We start from the raw sequence: 16,479 nt of genomic DNA, 5'->3' as shown, positions 1-16,479 counted from the left end.
CCTTCATCTGCCCCGAGAAGTCGGTGTCCTAAATCTTTTATAGGGCAAAGCTTTGTCTTATGACTTTAGTTGCACAAGAATTTTGAGACATTACATCTTTACAACAATTTGCTTGGATCAACATTTTTAAAGTTCATCAGTTATTTTTAAAGTTCATCAGTTGGTCACTTGTGTTTTTTGTCTGTAAAGAAAAAACAGGAAGTTGCACTTGCACTACACATTTTGCTTAGCACGCACTTCAGTTCTGATCATTAATTCCTATTTTCCAATCTCATACTTCGGTATCTGTATTTTTCTATTTCACAATACCTATACAGGGTTAGGCTACTCTTGATCAGGTAATGGAGTTAAGTGTGTTCTAAACATACTAGTTTGTATGTATAAATTATATTCTTTAATTTAGCAGGGTGATTTAAGATTGCCTAAGGAACAGAAAGTTGATTTGCTGTATGTTAGATACTTTGGTACCCAGAACTAAAGTTATACAGTAATTGCTTAAAGGAATACTCCACCCTGAAAATATTTTTAATATGTTGCTTACCCCATGAAAAGGCTTAAGATGTAATAGAAGCCAATAGTGACCAATGCCTGTACAACAGCAAACAATTTCAAAAACGTACATGAGAAAAAAGAGAAAAAAAGTGTTATTCATATTGCATAATGTAAGTTATACAATTGTATGCTCAAAATTACCTTTTTGCTTTTTTGCCAAAATATTGTTAAGTAAAAAACTTCCAGAATTATCATAGCATATTATAAATAGGAAATCTAAAGCCTCTTGGGAATTACTTTTTGAATTGAAGACCTGTCTTTTCCAGTCATTTGTTGGTCAATCCAAACTTAATAACATATCAGTTTTTCTTATCACAGAGTAACTTGATGCATATTGTCCAATTTTATTAGTTTTAAACGAGTAAAACATTAAAGATTTTTTAGGTATTAGAGAGAGAATTATTTATGACATGTCCAATCTTCTATTCAAATGTAAAATTGCCTTTTTTATTACAAAGTTGTGGTGAACTGGAATCTATCCAAGCAACATTTGGAAGAATTCGTGTCCATTTCAGTGCACATTCACACACATCTTTAAATGTACAGAATCAGTTTAGAGTCGTTAATTAACCTTACATAGTTCCCCATATTTGGCATATAAAAGGAAACTGGTGGTACCCAGAAAAAAATCTATGCAAATGCAGGGAGATTCTGCAGATTCCCCTCAAACATCAACCTGTGTTTATGTTGAGACCAGCAGGGGGTTTTTATTCTGTAGTCTGAATGTGGATCCCAATGCCCAAGTGCAGTGATGGGGACAATGTACCATTAAATTGGAGCTGTCCTTCGGATGAGATGTAACACTGAGGGGGCCTAGTCATTTTGGCCCTCTAATCATCTTCTGTCTCTACTTGGCTAATTCCCTCACCACTTTTCCAGCTAATGTAGGGTGAGCGTACTTGAGCAAAAATGGCTGCTGTTGCATCATCCAGGTGGATGCTACACATTAGTGGTAGTTAAAGTGGCTCCCTACTCACTGAAGCACTTTGATTAATGTGAAAAGTGCTTAATTAATGTAAAGAAATATTATTATTAAATATACTAATTCACCCTCCCTCTCTCCAGAAGATTTGCCCCAATGAGTAGGGGAGTAACTAAATGGGACATCTGACGTAAAACAGAGGAGCAGCCTACATAGCTACAGAGGTTGCATTCTTAGCATTTTGTCATATGACCCAAAGCATAATCATCTGGCACATTTACTTCTTTAAATAATATAATTTGTTATTCACTTAGGGTGTGGTAAAATTTTACTTCTGTTTTTTATTTACTTTCTTGGTTGTTATGTATTTAAACTGTGTATAAGGCAACACATCTGCTTTAATGTAGTTGCTATGGTAAACAAATAATACCATAGTCTCATGTAAAAGTATGTGTTACTCAAACATTATATCAAAAAATCTACAGTGGTGTGAAAAACTATTTGCCCCCTTCCTGATTTCTTATTCTTTTGTCTGTTTGTCACACAAAATGTTTCTGATCATCAAACACATTTAACCATTAGTCAAATATAACACAAGTAAACACAAAATGCAGTTTTTAAATGATGGCTTTTATTGTTTAGGGAGAAAAAAAAATCCAAATCTACATGGCCCTGTGTGAAAAAGTAATTGCCCCCAGTTCCTAATAACTGGTTGGGCCACCCTTAGCAGCAATAACTGCAATCAAGCGTGTGCGATAACTTGCAATGAGTCTTTTACAACGCTCTGGAGGAATTTTGGCCCACTCATCTTTGCAGAATTGTTGTAATTCAGCTTTATTTGAGGGTTTTCTAGCATGAACCGCCTTTTTAAGGTCATGCCATAGCATCTCAATTGGATTCAGGTCAGGACTTTGACTAGGCCACTCCAAAGTCTTCATTTTGTTTTACTTCAGCCATTCAGAGGTGGATTTGCTGGTGTGTTTTGGGTCATTGTCCTGTTGCAGCACCCAAGATCACTTCAGCTTGAGTTGACGAACAGATGGCTGGACATTCTCCTTCAGGATTTTTTGGTAGACAGTAGAATTCATGGTTCCATCTATCACAGCAAGCCTTCCAGATCCCGAAGCAGCAAAACAACCCCAGACCATCACATTACCACCACCATATTTTACTGTTGGTATGATGTTCTTTTTCTGAAATGCTGTGTTCCTTTTACGCCAGATGTAACGGGACATTTGCCTTCCAAAAAGTTCAACTTTTGTCTCATCAGTGCACAAGGTATTTTCCCAAAAGTCTTGGCAATCATTGAGATGTTTCTTAGCAAAATTGAGACGAGCCCTAATGTTCTTTTTGCTTAACAGTGGTTTGCGTCTTGGAAATCTGCCATGCAGGCCGTTTTTCCCCAGTCTCTTTCTTATGGTGGAGTCGTGAACACTGACCTTAATTGAGGCAAGTGAGGCCTGCAGTTCTTTAGACGTTGTCCTGGGGTCTTTTGTGACCTCTCGGATGAGTCGTCTCTGCGCTCTTGGGGTAATTTTGGTTGGCCGCCACTCCTGGGAAGGTTCACCACTGTTCCATGTTTTGCCATTTGTGGATAATGGCTCTCACTGTGGTTCGCTGGAGTCCCAAAGCTTTAGAAATGGCTTTATAACCTTTACCAGACTGATAGATCTCAATTACTTCTGTTCTCATTTGTTCCTGAATTTCTTTGGATCTTGGCATGATGTCTAGCTTTTGAGGTGCTTTTGGTCTACTTCTCTGTGTCAGGCAGCTCCTATTTAAGTGATTTCTTGATTGAAACAGGTGTGGCAGTAATCAGGCCTGGGGTGGCTACGAAATTGAACTCAGGTGTGATACACCACAGTTAGGTTATTTTTAACAAGGGGCAATTACTTTTTCACACAGGGCCATGTAGGTTTGGATTTTTTTTTCTCCCTAAATAATAAAAACCATCATTTAAAAACTGCATTTTGTGTTTACTTGTGTTATATTTGACTAATGGTTAAATGTGTTTGATGATCAGAAACATTTTGTGTGACAAACATGCAAAAGAGTAAGAAATCAGGAAGGGGGCAAATAGTTTTTCACACCACTGTATATGCATCCATTTTTATCCATATTATTTTATTAATACATTTTTAAGACAATTTCTTAGTGTCACTCTAACTGTAGAATAAAACCCAAAGACTTATTACTAAAATAATTTTCGTTTTTTGTAAGAGTGATGTGTTCTGTTGTTGTGGTGTTCATAAGGCAATTAACTGATGATGCTGTGGATAGTAATACTACTTGAATGAATTATCTTATTTATTTTTCATTTATGTCAAGTTGTAAGCATCAAAACATGGAGATTCCTACAGTATACAATTTTTTTATTGTAATAGGTGTCTCCTGCATGATGATCTTTAGAATTTAACCACTTTTAGTACCGTGTATACTGTTATGTGTTTAGTAAATGCCTTCTGATGATGTGTTCACTGAAAGGCATTATATAAAATTAGTTGCTAAATAGTTGATTAACAGTGTAGTAGCACAATAGTCTTACTACCTCATAGTTGTGGGAAACTAGGCACAAATCCTGGGCTGGTTATGTGTGAGCTGTGCATGTTCTCCTTTGACTGAATCCCAAACCCCATACACTATCCCACATGATGTGTGCATTAGATTGTCTGCTCTAATTCATCCCACAAACTGTAACCCTTTTTACAATTAATTTCTGTCTTGTTCATTATCGAGCTGGCATACATTCTGGCCCTTGTGTTTGAATTAGATGGGATTTATAAAAAAAAAGGTGAATAGCTTTATGCCATTGCTATGACTGTGCTTCTGGTCATACTCCCAGATGTAGTTTGTCTCTGGACATGCTTATCAAGTACACATGACTTCTGGGTCATATCATACCTTTTCAGATGAATTGTGTCTGCTGCTCATCCGAAGCAATTTTGCTTTTTGCTGGTGTGTTTAAATGGTGGGTTAAACTGTGGAATTCATTCTTTAAAATGTCGTCCGATACTGTAATCACTGCTGTGTCTTCCATGCCCATTATGTACAATGGCATGCAAAGGTTTGGGAAACCTTGCTTAAAATGTCTGTTACAGTGAATAGTTAAGTGAGTAGAAGATAATCTGATCACCAAAGGGAATACATTTAAAGATGACTCATTTCTTTTCAGCATTTTATACAAGATTAGAGCCTAATTAGATGGCACTGTAGTGCACAGCTATTAGCCTCTGCCACTGTACAAATCTAACATGCCAGGTTTGCATTGTGTATCTGTGATGTCTGAGTACTCCAGTTATCCTACTGTACTAACGATCCACTATTCAGCTGCAGTCATATTCTGATTTCAATTCTGAATGTCCTCTACAGGTGTGACAGTGTGGGTTGGCGCCATGCTTTAACTTCTGTTTGGGAGCCTCGTGAACCTGCCACAGCCGATAATCATAACTAAGATGAGCCGGGCAAATGAGGACACACACCCATAGCCCATAGGGGTAAGTGTAACAGTTACTTAGAGTGTACTCATTCTGGCAATTTGTTCCGTGCCCGAGCATGTTTGTCCGAATGTAACCCCTCAAAGTCTAGTTCGTTTGACAAGTGTGATCACTCCATGCTGGACCGATTTGTGAACCAAGTGATTGCTAAACTTGCCCGAGCATGGAAAGCAGACATGACATCAATGATGTGACATTCAATACCATTTGCATTAAAACAGGTTTTTATTCTCGCCTTACAGATGAGTATGCATTGTTGTTGGCAAGAAAAAATAAAAATTTCTCCCGTAAAATCATTTATCCCTGTAAAAATCTTTTCGTACGTACAGCACGATTAATGGCAAAATGCTGCACTGCACACTCAACAAATCCGTAAGAGTGTATAGAGCATTATCTTGCCCTTCACGACTCCAAATAAAAATCGCTAAATAAGGAAAATGATTTTGAAATGCATGCTGTCACTCCACATTTGGGTCTTGTTTGGCTTTACACGACATCCCATTGTGATGACAGAAGTGTGCCTGGTGCCAGAACGTTAAGCACAGTGAGAGTGCAGGCCAGCAGGGGGGTAGGGAGGTAGGGGACAATCATGCATGGGTGTGGTATGGAATAAACATGCCTAGTGTGAGTACACAGCGCTTTTATTAAAATCTGTCCCAGGCAGTGATCAAAGCAGCGCAGTGGGCCAAGTCTTCTATTAAAAAAAATAAACCTATACATGTCCTTGTTTAAGTGGAGGTTAAAAATAAAGTTCAATAAATAACCTTTATAATAAAAGTCAGGAAACTTTTCTTAAAATCTCAGTCCCTGGTGCATTCCTTTAAAACTGATGTCCCTTTTGCTTCCCCCAATGGGGCCCTGCAGCAGAGGAGGTGCCCTACTGACAAGCCAACCTTCATTTACAGGGTCATGTCCTTGCTGTCCATACCTCCCAGCAGGGCTCCCAATCTGAGCCTCGCCTTGCTCCGTCCATCTCCTAGGACTTGCACAAGAACTTTGGGTCACTCCAGCTACAGCAAGCTACTCAGCTGGAGTGGCCCTCCTCAGCCCCTGAGTGTTTGCCTCACGCTTCCCCAAGAGGCTTTCCTCCCAGCTGCTTGCCTCCTTTCTCTCACACCGGCTCTCTCCCATCTTTTAACCTCCCATCTCTATATTTTTTTCTTTCTTTTCTCTTTCTTCTCTTTTTAGCTTCTTTTTTAACTCTCTGCTGAGCAGGCTACTCTTCTAATCATCCTTCTTAATTGGGTGCAGGTGTGATGCATCGCTCCCTCTGTGGCAGTAATGAAGCACCTGACTGATGCTCGTATTTGCATGTGCATATGCAAAGCCAGGCACCCCAACCATCCCCAGAGCTAAGAGCGTTCATGCACACCCACACTTGATGGAAGCCTGCACCTCACAGGGCACGATTATTTATTTAAAATCGGCACAACATCACAAACCACTTATTACAACATATGTTTCTTTTCTACAGCCAATATTTTTTTTTAGTGCAACCTCTCAGTTTGTAAAGTCCTGAGGAGATAGGCCCAAGCATTTTTGCCCTACCCTGGAGTTTTATCTACTACCAATTTTCTTGAATGTTGTCCTTCAGCTGGGCTGTGGGAACAATTTTTGGTTAGGAGTACTGTTGCTTACATATACCATACAGTATGCAAACATGATCTATTTAGGTCTAAATGACTTGCTTACTGTACATGCATAAGAAATATGTTTCCAGGTCTAGCCCTGCTGCAACAATGGCCACCAGTGAATTTACTGATTTAATGTAAAACATTAAATAAATTAAAAATACAAGCACAACAGGTTAGTTTTTTGCCAGCTTGCATAATCTCTTGTCAAACCTCCCGTTAACTTTACCTGTTGTTCAGTGGAATGGACATATGCTGACTCAGCAACTGCATGATGTTTGAATTGTGACATTGGCAAATGACCTTTCATAACCATAAATGATTTGTCAACAGCAATATTCTACTCAGGTATGTAGACAGATAGGTAGATAGATACTTTATTAATCCCAAGGCGAAATTCACATACTCCAGCAGCAGCATACTGATAAAAAAAAAAAAAAAAAACCTTTTAAATTAAAGAGTGATAAAAATGCAGGTAAAACGGACAATAACTTTGCATAATGTTAACGTTTACCCCCCAGGTGGAACTGAAGAGTTGCATAGTGTGGGGGACGAACAATCTCCTCAGTCTGTTAGTGGAGCAGGACAGTGACAGCAGTCTTGTCACTGAAGCTGCTCCTTTTTCTGGAGATGACACTGTTCAGTGGATGCAAAGGATTCTCCATGATTGACAGGAGCCTGCTCAAACTGTCCAGCTCCATGCCTACAATAGAGCCTGCCTTCCTCACCAGTTTGTCCAGGCGTAAGGCGTGCTTCTTCTTTATGCTGCCTCCCCAGCACACCACAGCGTAGAAGAGGGCACTCGCCACAACCATCTGATACAACATCTGCAGCATCTTATTGCAGATGTTGAAGGACGCCAGTCTTCTAAGGAAGTATATATAGTCTTCTCTGTCCTCTCTGCCAAAGAGCATCAGTATTGGCAGTCCAGTCCAATTTATCATCCAGCTGCACTCCCAGGTATTTATAAGTCTGTACCCTCTGCACACAGTCACCTCTGATAATCATGGGGTCCAGGAGGGGCCTGGGTCTCCTAAAATCCACCACCAGCTCCTTGGTCTTGCTGGTGTTCAGGTGTAAGTGGTTTTAGTCGCACCAATTAACAAAGTCCTCGATTAGGTTCCTATACTCCTCCTCCTGCCCACTCCTGATGCAGCCCACGATAGCAGTGTCGTCCGCGAACTTTTGCATGTGGCAGGACTCCGGGTTGTATTAGAAGTCCGATGTATATAGGCTGAACAGGACCAGAGAAAGTACAGTCCCCTGCGGGATTCCTGTGTTGCTGACCAGAATGTCAGAGCTGCAGTTCCTGAGACACACATACTGAGGTCTGTCTGTAAAATAGTCCACGATCCATGCCACCAGGTATGAATCTACTCCAATCTCTGACAGCTTGTCCCAAAGGAGCAGAGGTTGGATGGCGTTGAAGACGCTAGAGAAGTCCAGAAACATAATTCTTACAGCACCGCTGCCTCCGTCCAAGTGGGAGAGGGATCGGTGTAGCAAATAGATGATTGCATCCTCCGCTCCCACCTTCTCCTGGTATGCGAACTGCAGAGGGTTGAGGGTGTAGCGGACCTCCGGCCCCAGGTGGTGAAGCAGCAGCCGCTCCATGGACTTCATCACATGTGACATCAGAGCGACAGGCTGGAAGTCATTCAGCTCACTAGGACGTGATACTTTTGGGACTGGGGTGATGCAAGATGTTTTCCAAAACCTTGGGACTCTCCCCTGTTCCAGGCTCAGCTTGAAGATGCGCTGTAGAGGACTCCCCAGCTCCAGCGCACAGGCCTTCAGCAGTCGTTGCAATACTGCATCTGGACCCACTGCTTTACTGGCACGAAGTCTCCTCTGCTCTCTGCTCATCTGGGGCCTCATGCATAATGCCATGCGTAGAAATTGCACTATAACATGACGTAAGCACAAAAGCCGAAATGATGTATATATGTAGATATGTATGTATATGTGTATATATATGTTTATGTGTGTGTGTGTATGTATGTATATATATATGTGTATATATATATATATGACAGCAACACTCATAACAGTGACAAAACAATTACATTGACAATCATGTTACTTTATTTTTCAAATGTTTCCTTTTCTTTTTCATTAATCCTTTAACACACTACTCCGCTGCGAAACCTGGGTATTTTGCTAGTATGTGTATGTATGTATGTATGTGTGTACATATAATATTATATGTATATGTATGTATAATATTATATGTATATGTATGTATATAATAGGCTTGTGAAAGTTTAATGCCTTAATTTTTCAAATTAATGTGATCTATTTAATGTGTTAAATATTGTTGCATCCAGGGCTAGCCACGAGGTGATCGTGTCAGGTAGTTGTTTGATTAGGGCAGCATTTTTTGTTTACAAAACAATAATACAAAAAACTTAAGTGGGATCCTAAAGAATTACATACACATCCAGTACAGTATTTTATATCTATATAAAATATATGTAGTGAGACTTGCCCGGACACCACCAGTTAGAAACCACATCTTTATCAAAAGCACACGTTTATTTCCCCAAAAATAAACACAGGTTTTACAGTCCCGAACACCACACACAATGCACACAGCTAATAATCACCACAATAAGACTTCTCTTTCTCGGTCTTTGGCCACCCGTCTCCTCCTGGGTGCTTTGTCCTGCTCCCACTCCTGACTCAAGCTCTTCGATTTTATGAAGGTGGCCCCTTTTATTCTAGCCCGGATGTGCTCTAGGTGTCTGATGACGCATTCCAGTAGCACTTCATGGTGTGGCGGAAGTGCTGCCCTTTGCACCGGAAGCACTCCGGGCCTCCCTGGAAATCTCATCCACCATCTTGCCGGGTGTGGTGGAAGTAACAGTCCCACAAGGCTTGAGGTGCCACCTGGCAGTGGACACGGGTCCCAACAGGCCACAACCTCTTTGCTCCTCTCCCAGTCCAGGGCGGTTGCCTCCTCGTGGCCCGGAAACTGTTAATGCCATCTTCCGGTACTTCCAGGCATCCCAGCTGGGTAAGGTCCCCAGCAATCTATGACTAATCTATATATATATATATATATATATATATATATATATATATATATATATATATATATATATTTATATATATAGTCGCAGTAGTGCTCCCTTGAACCCTCAGGTACCACGCCAAACACCTGGTAAAATTGCCACAATAATTATATTTATTATAATAATGTGCACCAAGCACCCTCCACTCCACTATATTCATAAATCACAACAACAATAATAATAATAATAAACCAGTAATAATCACAATCCTCCACTCCCAGACGCGTTGCCCTCCTACCACCTAGCCCAGCTTGTTATCTCGGAGTTCCCACAGTCCTTTTATTCCTCCTGACCCGGATGTCTTTCTGCCCAACTGTTCCACAAGTCCTTATTCCTTCCGGGTCAGGGTAAACAGTACTTTTCTTCACCCCGGAAGCCCGTTGCTCTTCCTGTGACGAACCTCCTAGCGGCCAGGGGGTGAGGGCCGGCAATCCACCACAATATATATATATATATATATATATATATATATATATATATATATATATATATACAGTGATCCCTTGCTGTATCGCGCTTTGACTTTCGCAGTTTTGCTCTATCGCGGATTTTATATGTAAGCATATGTAAATGTATATTGCGGATTTTTCGCTGATTCGCGGATTTCTGCGGACAATGGGTCTTTTAATTTATGGTACATGCTTCCTCAGTTTGTTTGCCCAGTTGATTTCATACAAGGGACGCTATTGGCGGATGGCTTAGAAGCTACCCAATCAGAGCACGTATTACATATTAACTAAAACTCCTCAATGCTATAAGATATGCCTCCTGCGCGGTGCTCGAATGTTTGCTTGTCTCTGCCTCTATCTCACCCTCTCTGACATTCTCTGCCTGACGGAGGGGGTGTGAGCAGAGGTGCTGTTTGCACAGAAGCTGTTTGCCTAGTGGATACGGACGATCCTCTAAGAAATGCCGCTTTATCGAGGTGCGTCCAAAAGCACACTTATTGATTTTTTGCTTTAATCTCGCTCTCTCTCTCTCTCTGACGTTCTCTGCGCTTGACGGAGGAGATGTGAGCAGAGGGGCTTTTTGCACAGAGGCTGTTTGCTTAGAATATACAGACGCTCCTGTAAAAAATGCTGAAAGGCTACCTTCGCATTGATCCCTTCATTGCCGCTGCTTTATCGCGGTGCTTGCATACTTAAAAGCGCAACAGCCCTATTGATTTTTCATTGTTTACTTTACTCTCTCTCTGACATTCTCCGCTCCTTACGCGCACTTTGAAGAGGAAGATATGTTTGCATTCTTTTAATTGTGAGAAAGAACTGTCATCTCTGTCTTGTCATGGAGCACAGTTTAAACTTTTGACTAAAGGGTGTTATTTCATGTCTAGAGGGCTCTAATAATGTTAAAAAACGTATTTAGAAGGTCGTAAACAGGTTTTCTATGCTCTAACTGCGAAAATATTAGATTTATAAATAAAGAATCCTACTTCGTGGAAATTCATTTATCTGTCTGGAGCGGATTAACCGCGATAAACAAGGGTTTACTGTATAACTGTGCGGAGAATATTTATAAACAGTGTGGGAGAGTTTCTAAGGGCTTAAAATATATAAAAATAATCATACAAACATATGGTTTCTACTTAGCAGATTTTCACCTATCGCGGGGGGTTCTGGAACGCAACCCCCGCGATCGAGGAGGGATTACTGTATATATATATCTATATAATATATATATATATATATTGTGAACGCTGGCCCCAGCACAGACAGACAGACGACATATTTTGCACCCACACACTGTTTATTATACACAATATATACAAAGTCACGTGCACTCACACCCCAGTGCCTCTGCACCGATTTCCCCAAAGTCCAGGGACCACAGTCCTTGTGCCTCCCTTTTATGGGGAGCCGGATGGGCTCCAGCTGCTCCCCGGCACTTAACGGTGGCCACACCCCTGTGTGGCGGAAGTGCCGGCCGTGCACCTGGAAGCCCTCTGTGTCTCCCCGGTCGTCTTCCCCCCGGCACTTCCTGGTGTGGCGGAAGCGCCGGGCTCCTGGGATAAACAGGCACTGGGGCGCCGCCTGGCGGTGGCCACGGGTCCCTACAGGGCTGGGCTTCCAAGCCCTGTACCTGAGGCCCCCTGCATAACCAGGACGGCCGCCCCCACTCAGTCTGGAGGAGGCACACGCCCTCCTCTGGTCCTCTAAGGCGTCCCGGCCGGGCTCCATCCCCGGCCGAGTGCCACACGGGATGAACCGGCATCGGGGCGCTGCCTGGCGGTGACCACGGGCCCCTACAGGGTAGGGCTTCCATGCCCTCGACCCGTGGCTCCCAACAGAACCAGGACGGACGCCCCCTCACGGTCTGGAGGAGGCACAAGCCCTCCTCACGTCCTCCTGGGCGTCCGGCCGGGGACCACAATATCTATATCTATCTATGTGTGTATATATATATATATATATATATATATATATATATATATATATATATATATATATATGTGTGTGTGTATACTAGCAAAATACCAAGGCCGCATGAGAAGTAGTGTGTTAAAGAAGCAATGAAAAGAAAAGGAAACATTTTGAAAATAATGTAACATGATTGTCAATGTAATTGTTTTGTCACTGTTGTGAGTGATGAGTGTTGCTGTCATATATATATATATATATATATATACACATATAACATATATATATATACACACATATATATACATACATATATATATCTATATATATACACATACATATACATACACACACATATATATACACACAAATACATATATATATATACATACACACACACACACACACATATATAAACATATATACATATACATACATATCTACATATATACACACACAGCTATTTCAGTATCAGTGCAATACGCTGCTTGTTAAAACGGATAACTCCGCTCTTACGCAAGTCTGCGTGGATATTATGAACTATCATTTGTTCAAGTTCTATTTAAATTTTAAATAGAAGGAATTTTTATTTAGTCACAGAAATATCTTTGGTAGGAATGGTAAAAACAGACAGGAATATTATTCCTGAATAAATCAACTCAAACCTTAAACAACTTATAATATTTTGCTCTCCATAAAAATATCCTGTCTAAATTATACAAGTTAGAAATAAAGTAAACGTTAAAAGAACATACCTTCAAATTTCTTTACTGTTATGTAATTTTATATAAAAATAAACTTAGATTTTAAATATCCCAAAAGATTTTGCTCTCCATAAAAATATATCCTGTCAAAATTATACAAATTCAAATATGAACATGCTGCATAACAAAACCTGGAAATATAAATAAAATGTGTTCCTTTCAGCAATAACAAATCAAATCATTCAGTTGTATTTGCTCATATGTCATTTTAGAGCTGGACGCCTGGCATCTTTTTTTGCCAACAAATTTGTTTATGTTTGGTGTGAGGTTCTGTGTTGTGGAGATTCTCAGGATGGATTGCAGGTGCTCATCAGTGAGGCGACTCCTGTGTGCTGTTTTGTTAGTCTTTATCACTGAGAAGAGCTTCTCACACAGATATGTGCTACCAAACATGCACAAGGTTCGAGCCACATGTAGACGGACTTTTTGTTCTTCAAAGTCACCAAAGCGCCGTGCAAACTCAGTGCGCTCAGTTTATCAGCAAAGTGCGTATTTTGGGAACACCGTAGTGACGACTTGGTTCAACATTACTTGGCAACAGGGAAAGTGGGGCAAGTTGCATTTGTGTCTCCCATAAAAGCAGCTTCACTTGAAATCACTTTGTGATTGTGCACGGGTAAAAACGTCCGCTGAAGTGTCAGATTCTTATTTAATTCTTCTGCTTTCTGTATCTTCTGCATTGCATTCAGGTTACCCTGATGTTTTGTCTCATAGTGCCGTCTTAGATTAAATTCTGTAATTACAGCCACATTAGCTCCACAAATGAGACACACGGGTTCAGTAAACATATACTCAGCCTCCCATCGGTTTTTAAAGGCTCTATTTTCAGAATGAACTTTTCTCTCCAGCATCGTGTGAGCTAGCTTCGCAATAACTTGCAGTATCTTAAGCTAGACTTGATTAACGCGGTAAGTGTTCGGCAAGGCAGCTGAAGCGCTGCATTATGGGATCTGTAGTTTATTGTGTTACCAGCGCTTCATATACCTTGGGCCATTAATAACAATAATACAGTACATAAAATGATCTTGCGGGCCGGATATAATTACACGCCGGGCCGGATGTGGCCCGTGGCCCTTGAGTTTGACAAATATGGACTAAATAGAACTTGAAAAGATATATTTTTGAAATGTGATCGCGCAATTCAGATAGAGTTGACGCTAAGACTACTGCCTGCATCCTCCCCTCGCTCTTACTTTTTTACCGTTCATCTAATGAATACACTGAGTATGGCTTTACCAAAACAATCATTGATGGCGAATAAAGTATCCATTATTCGAGTATGTAGATCGGGATATATATATATACTAGCAAAATACCCGCGCTTCGCAGCGGAGAAGTAGTGTGTTAAAGAAGTTATGAAAAAGAAAAGGAAACATTTTAATAATAACGTAACATGATTGACAATGTAATTGTTTTGTCATTGTCATGAGTGTTGCTGGCATATATATGCCTGCCTAAATAAGTCACCCTCGCTTTGCTCTTACTTTTTTACCGTTCATTTAATCATGGCTAGTGGCGGAAAAATTATAAAATGGAAGGAGGATGGCTTTACCAAAACAATTATTGATGGCGAATCGATTATTTATAAAGCTTGAATTGGTGATCTGTTTTTCTGTGTTAACCTCATAGTTTTCATACTTCTTCTCAAACTAAGGTGGTGCGAGGGTAAAATGAATTGGGATGCGCTGATCAATGTAATCTGCTTGTAATGCAAAGTGTGATTAAATGCATTATTTTTTAACGCGTTATGGAGCACATGCATCGAAGCTTCTCAGCTGTGCTTGTGCTAAGAAAAGGAAAGTTTTTAAAAATAACGTAATACGATTGTCAATGTGACCTTTTGTAAGTAGTGCCTGGAGGATTCAGTGTGTAGAAACTCTAGAGACAGCGTGTGTATTAACTTGTGGATTTTTCTGTGAGTATTTGGTGGCAGTCTGACAAAGTTGCTTCGAAGACGGCGTTAGCATGAGCTCAGCTCAGAGCGAAATTAGATGAATGGGAGGGATATGATGACGTGACTCCCCACCCCGCCTTAACTGTCAATCCCCCACAAACACAGTCTCTCGGAATTTGCATTAGCACACCCCTTCACCTACAATTTTAACTTAGTTACAAAGTGATCAAAACTCTCGTTTATATCCTGCGTCCTCTCATTAAACTTATATCCCGCATTACCTGTGGGCATGTGAAACGCCAGCGGTAGCTTGTCTATGAACTTAATTTAAAGTTTAGGTTTACACCTTGCTTTCTTTTCGAGGTAGCATCACTCATGAATATGGTAGTATATGTCACTCGCTCGCTTCTTATTGTTTCGCTGCCTTCTCAATTATATAATGCATGTTTTCTTAAGCGCTTTTGGAGGTCTTCCTGGTTTTCTACGCACTGCGTTGACAGTCAGTTCACGTGATTACGTGGGAGGCGTGATGATGTCACACGAAACTCCGCCCCCCCGTGTCATTCCAGCTCAACTCCATTACAGATAATGGAGAAAAATACCTTCCAGTTATGACCATTAGGCGTAGAATTTCGAAATGAAACCTGTCCAACTTTTGTAAGTAAGCTGTAAGGAATGAGCCTGCCAAATTTCAGCCCTCTACCTACGGGAAGTTGGAGAATTAGTGATGAGTGAGTGAGTGAGTGAGGGCTTTGCCTTTTATTAGTATAGATATATAAATATATATAATATATATTATATATATATATATATATATATATATATATATATATATACACACACATACACTATTAAAAGGCAAATCCCTCACTCACTCACTGACTCATCACTAATTCTCCAACTTCCCGTGTAGGTAGAAGGCTGATTTAATTTATTTAATTTGGCAGGCTTATTCCTTACAGCTTACTTACAAAAAGTTAAGCAGGTTTTATTTTGAAATTCTATGCATAATGGTCGACCAACGTTCGCCATGTTGAACTTTCTTATTTATGGCCCCATCTTCAAGAAATTTGGTGGGCGGCTTTCCCTGCAGAAAAACATCCAGTATGCGGCAGTCCTGTGGGCGAGTTTCATGGTTTGTTTCAATTACGACAGTATTTGCAGGATTTGTTGTGTTGAAGCGACATTCGGCATCTGTCAAGCGTTGTAAGCACACAACCGTTTTAATTGATAAAATCACATCCAGCTTTTGGGAGTTTAAACATTCATAAACATCAAAGTGTCCACTACTGAAATCGTCACCTGCGAATCTAAGATGTTTAAGAGGCATTGGCGGTTGTCGAAAGGTGCAAAATATTTGGCCATTTCGGTACACTTGAAAGCGACAACCGAACAATTCAGCGACAGCCATCAACTCGCATGCAGAACCATAGGTGAAAGGCTTAAGCATTTCACTCTTATAGTGTTCCTGTGTAGTATAATTATCTCCTGTACCATCATCAGTCCACACCTTCAACCTGTCCCAGTCATTCAATACATAAGACACAATGTTCCTCCAGATATCAAGAGTGAGCCTGATATGGCCGTGCAATATGTAACAAAGAGAATGGAAAAGGTAGGTGCCATCTCCGGGCATGGAAACCACTCGGTAAGTGACAGTTCTTTGATCGATAGTGATCACCTTGATAGACATGGTAATGGGGGTTGGAATGATAAAGGAAATGGGTACCTGAGCAATGTAAAGTAAGTCTAAAATACCTATACAATAGCTATAATTGTAATAAACAAACA

General features: G+C 40.6%; 1 long non-coding RNA gene across 1 annotated transcript in view; it reads left to right on the top strand.

The window, feature by feature from the left end:
• LOC120537673 overlaps window positions 1-16,479 on the top strand; it is a 96,859-nt gene that overhangs the window by 5,861 nt on the left and 74,519 nt on the right. The window contains exon 2 of the long non-coding RNA XR_005635371.1: window positions 4,844-4,968. This is a non-coding gene — a long non-coding RNA (uncharacterized LOC120537673). The remainder of the gene's footprint in view (window positions 1-4,843; window positions 4,969-16,479) is intronic.

The sequence above is a fragment of the Polypterus senegalus genome, chromosome 1 (assembly GCF_016835505.1).
Source record: "Polypterus senegalus isolate Bchr_013 chromosome 1, ASM1683550v1, whole genome shotgun sequence".
Taxonomy (NCBI): Eukaryota; Metazoa; Chordata; class Cladistia; order Polypteriformes; family Polypteridae; genus Polypterus; species Polypterus senegalus.
The sequence above is the reverse complement of the archived record's forward strand: the minus strand, read 5'-3'. Positions and strand labels throughout refer to the sequence as shown.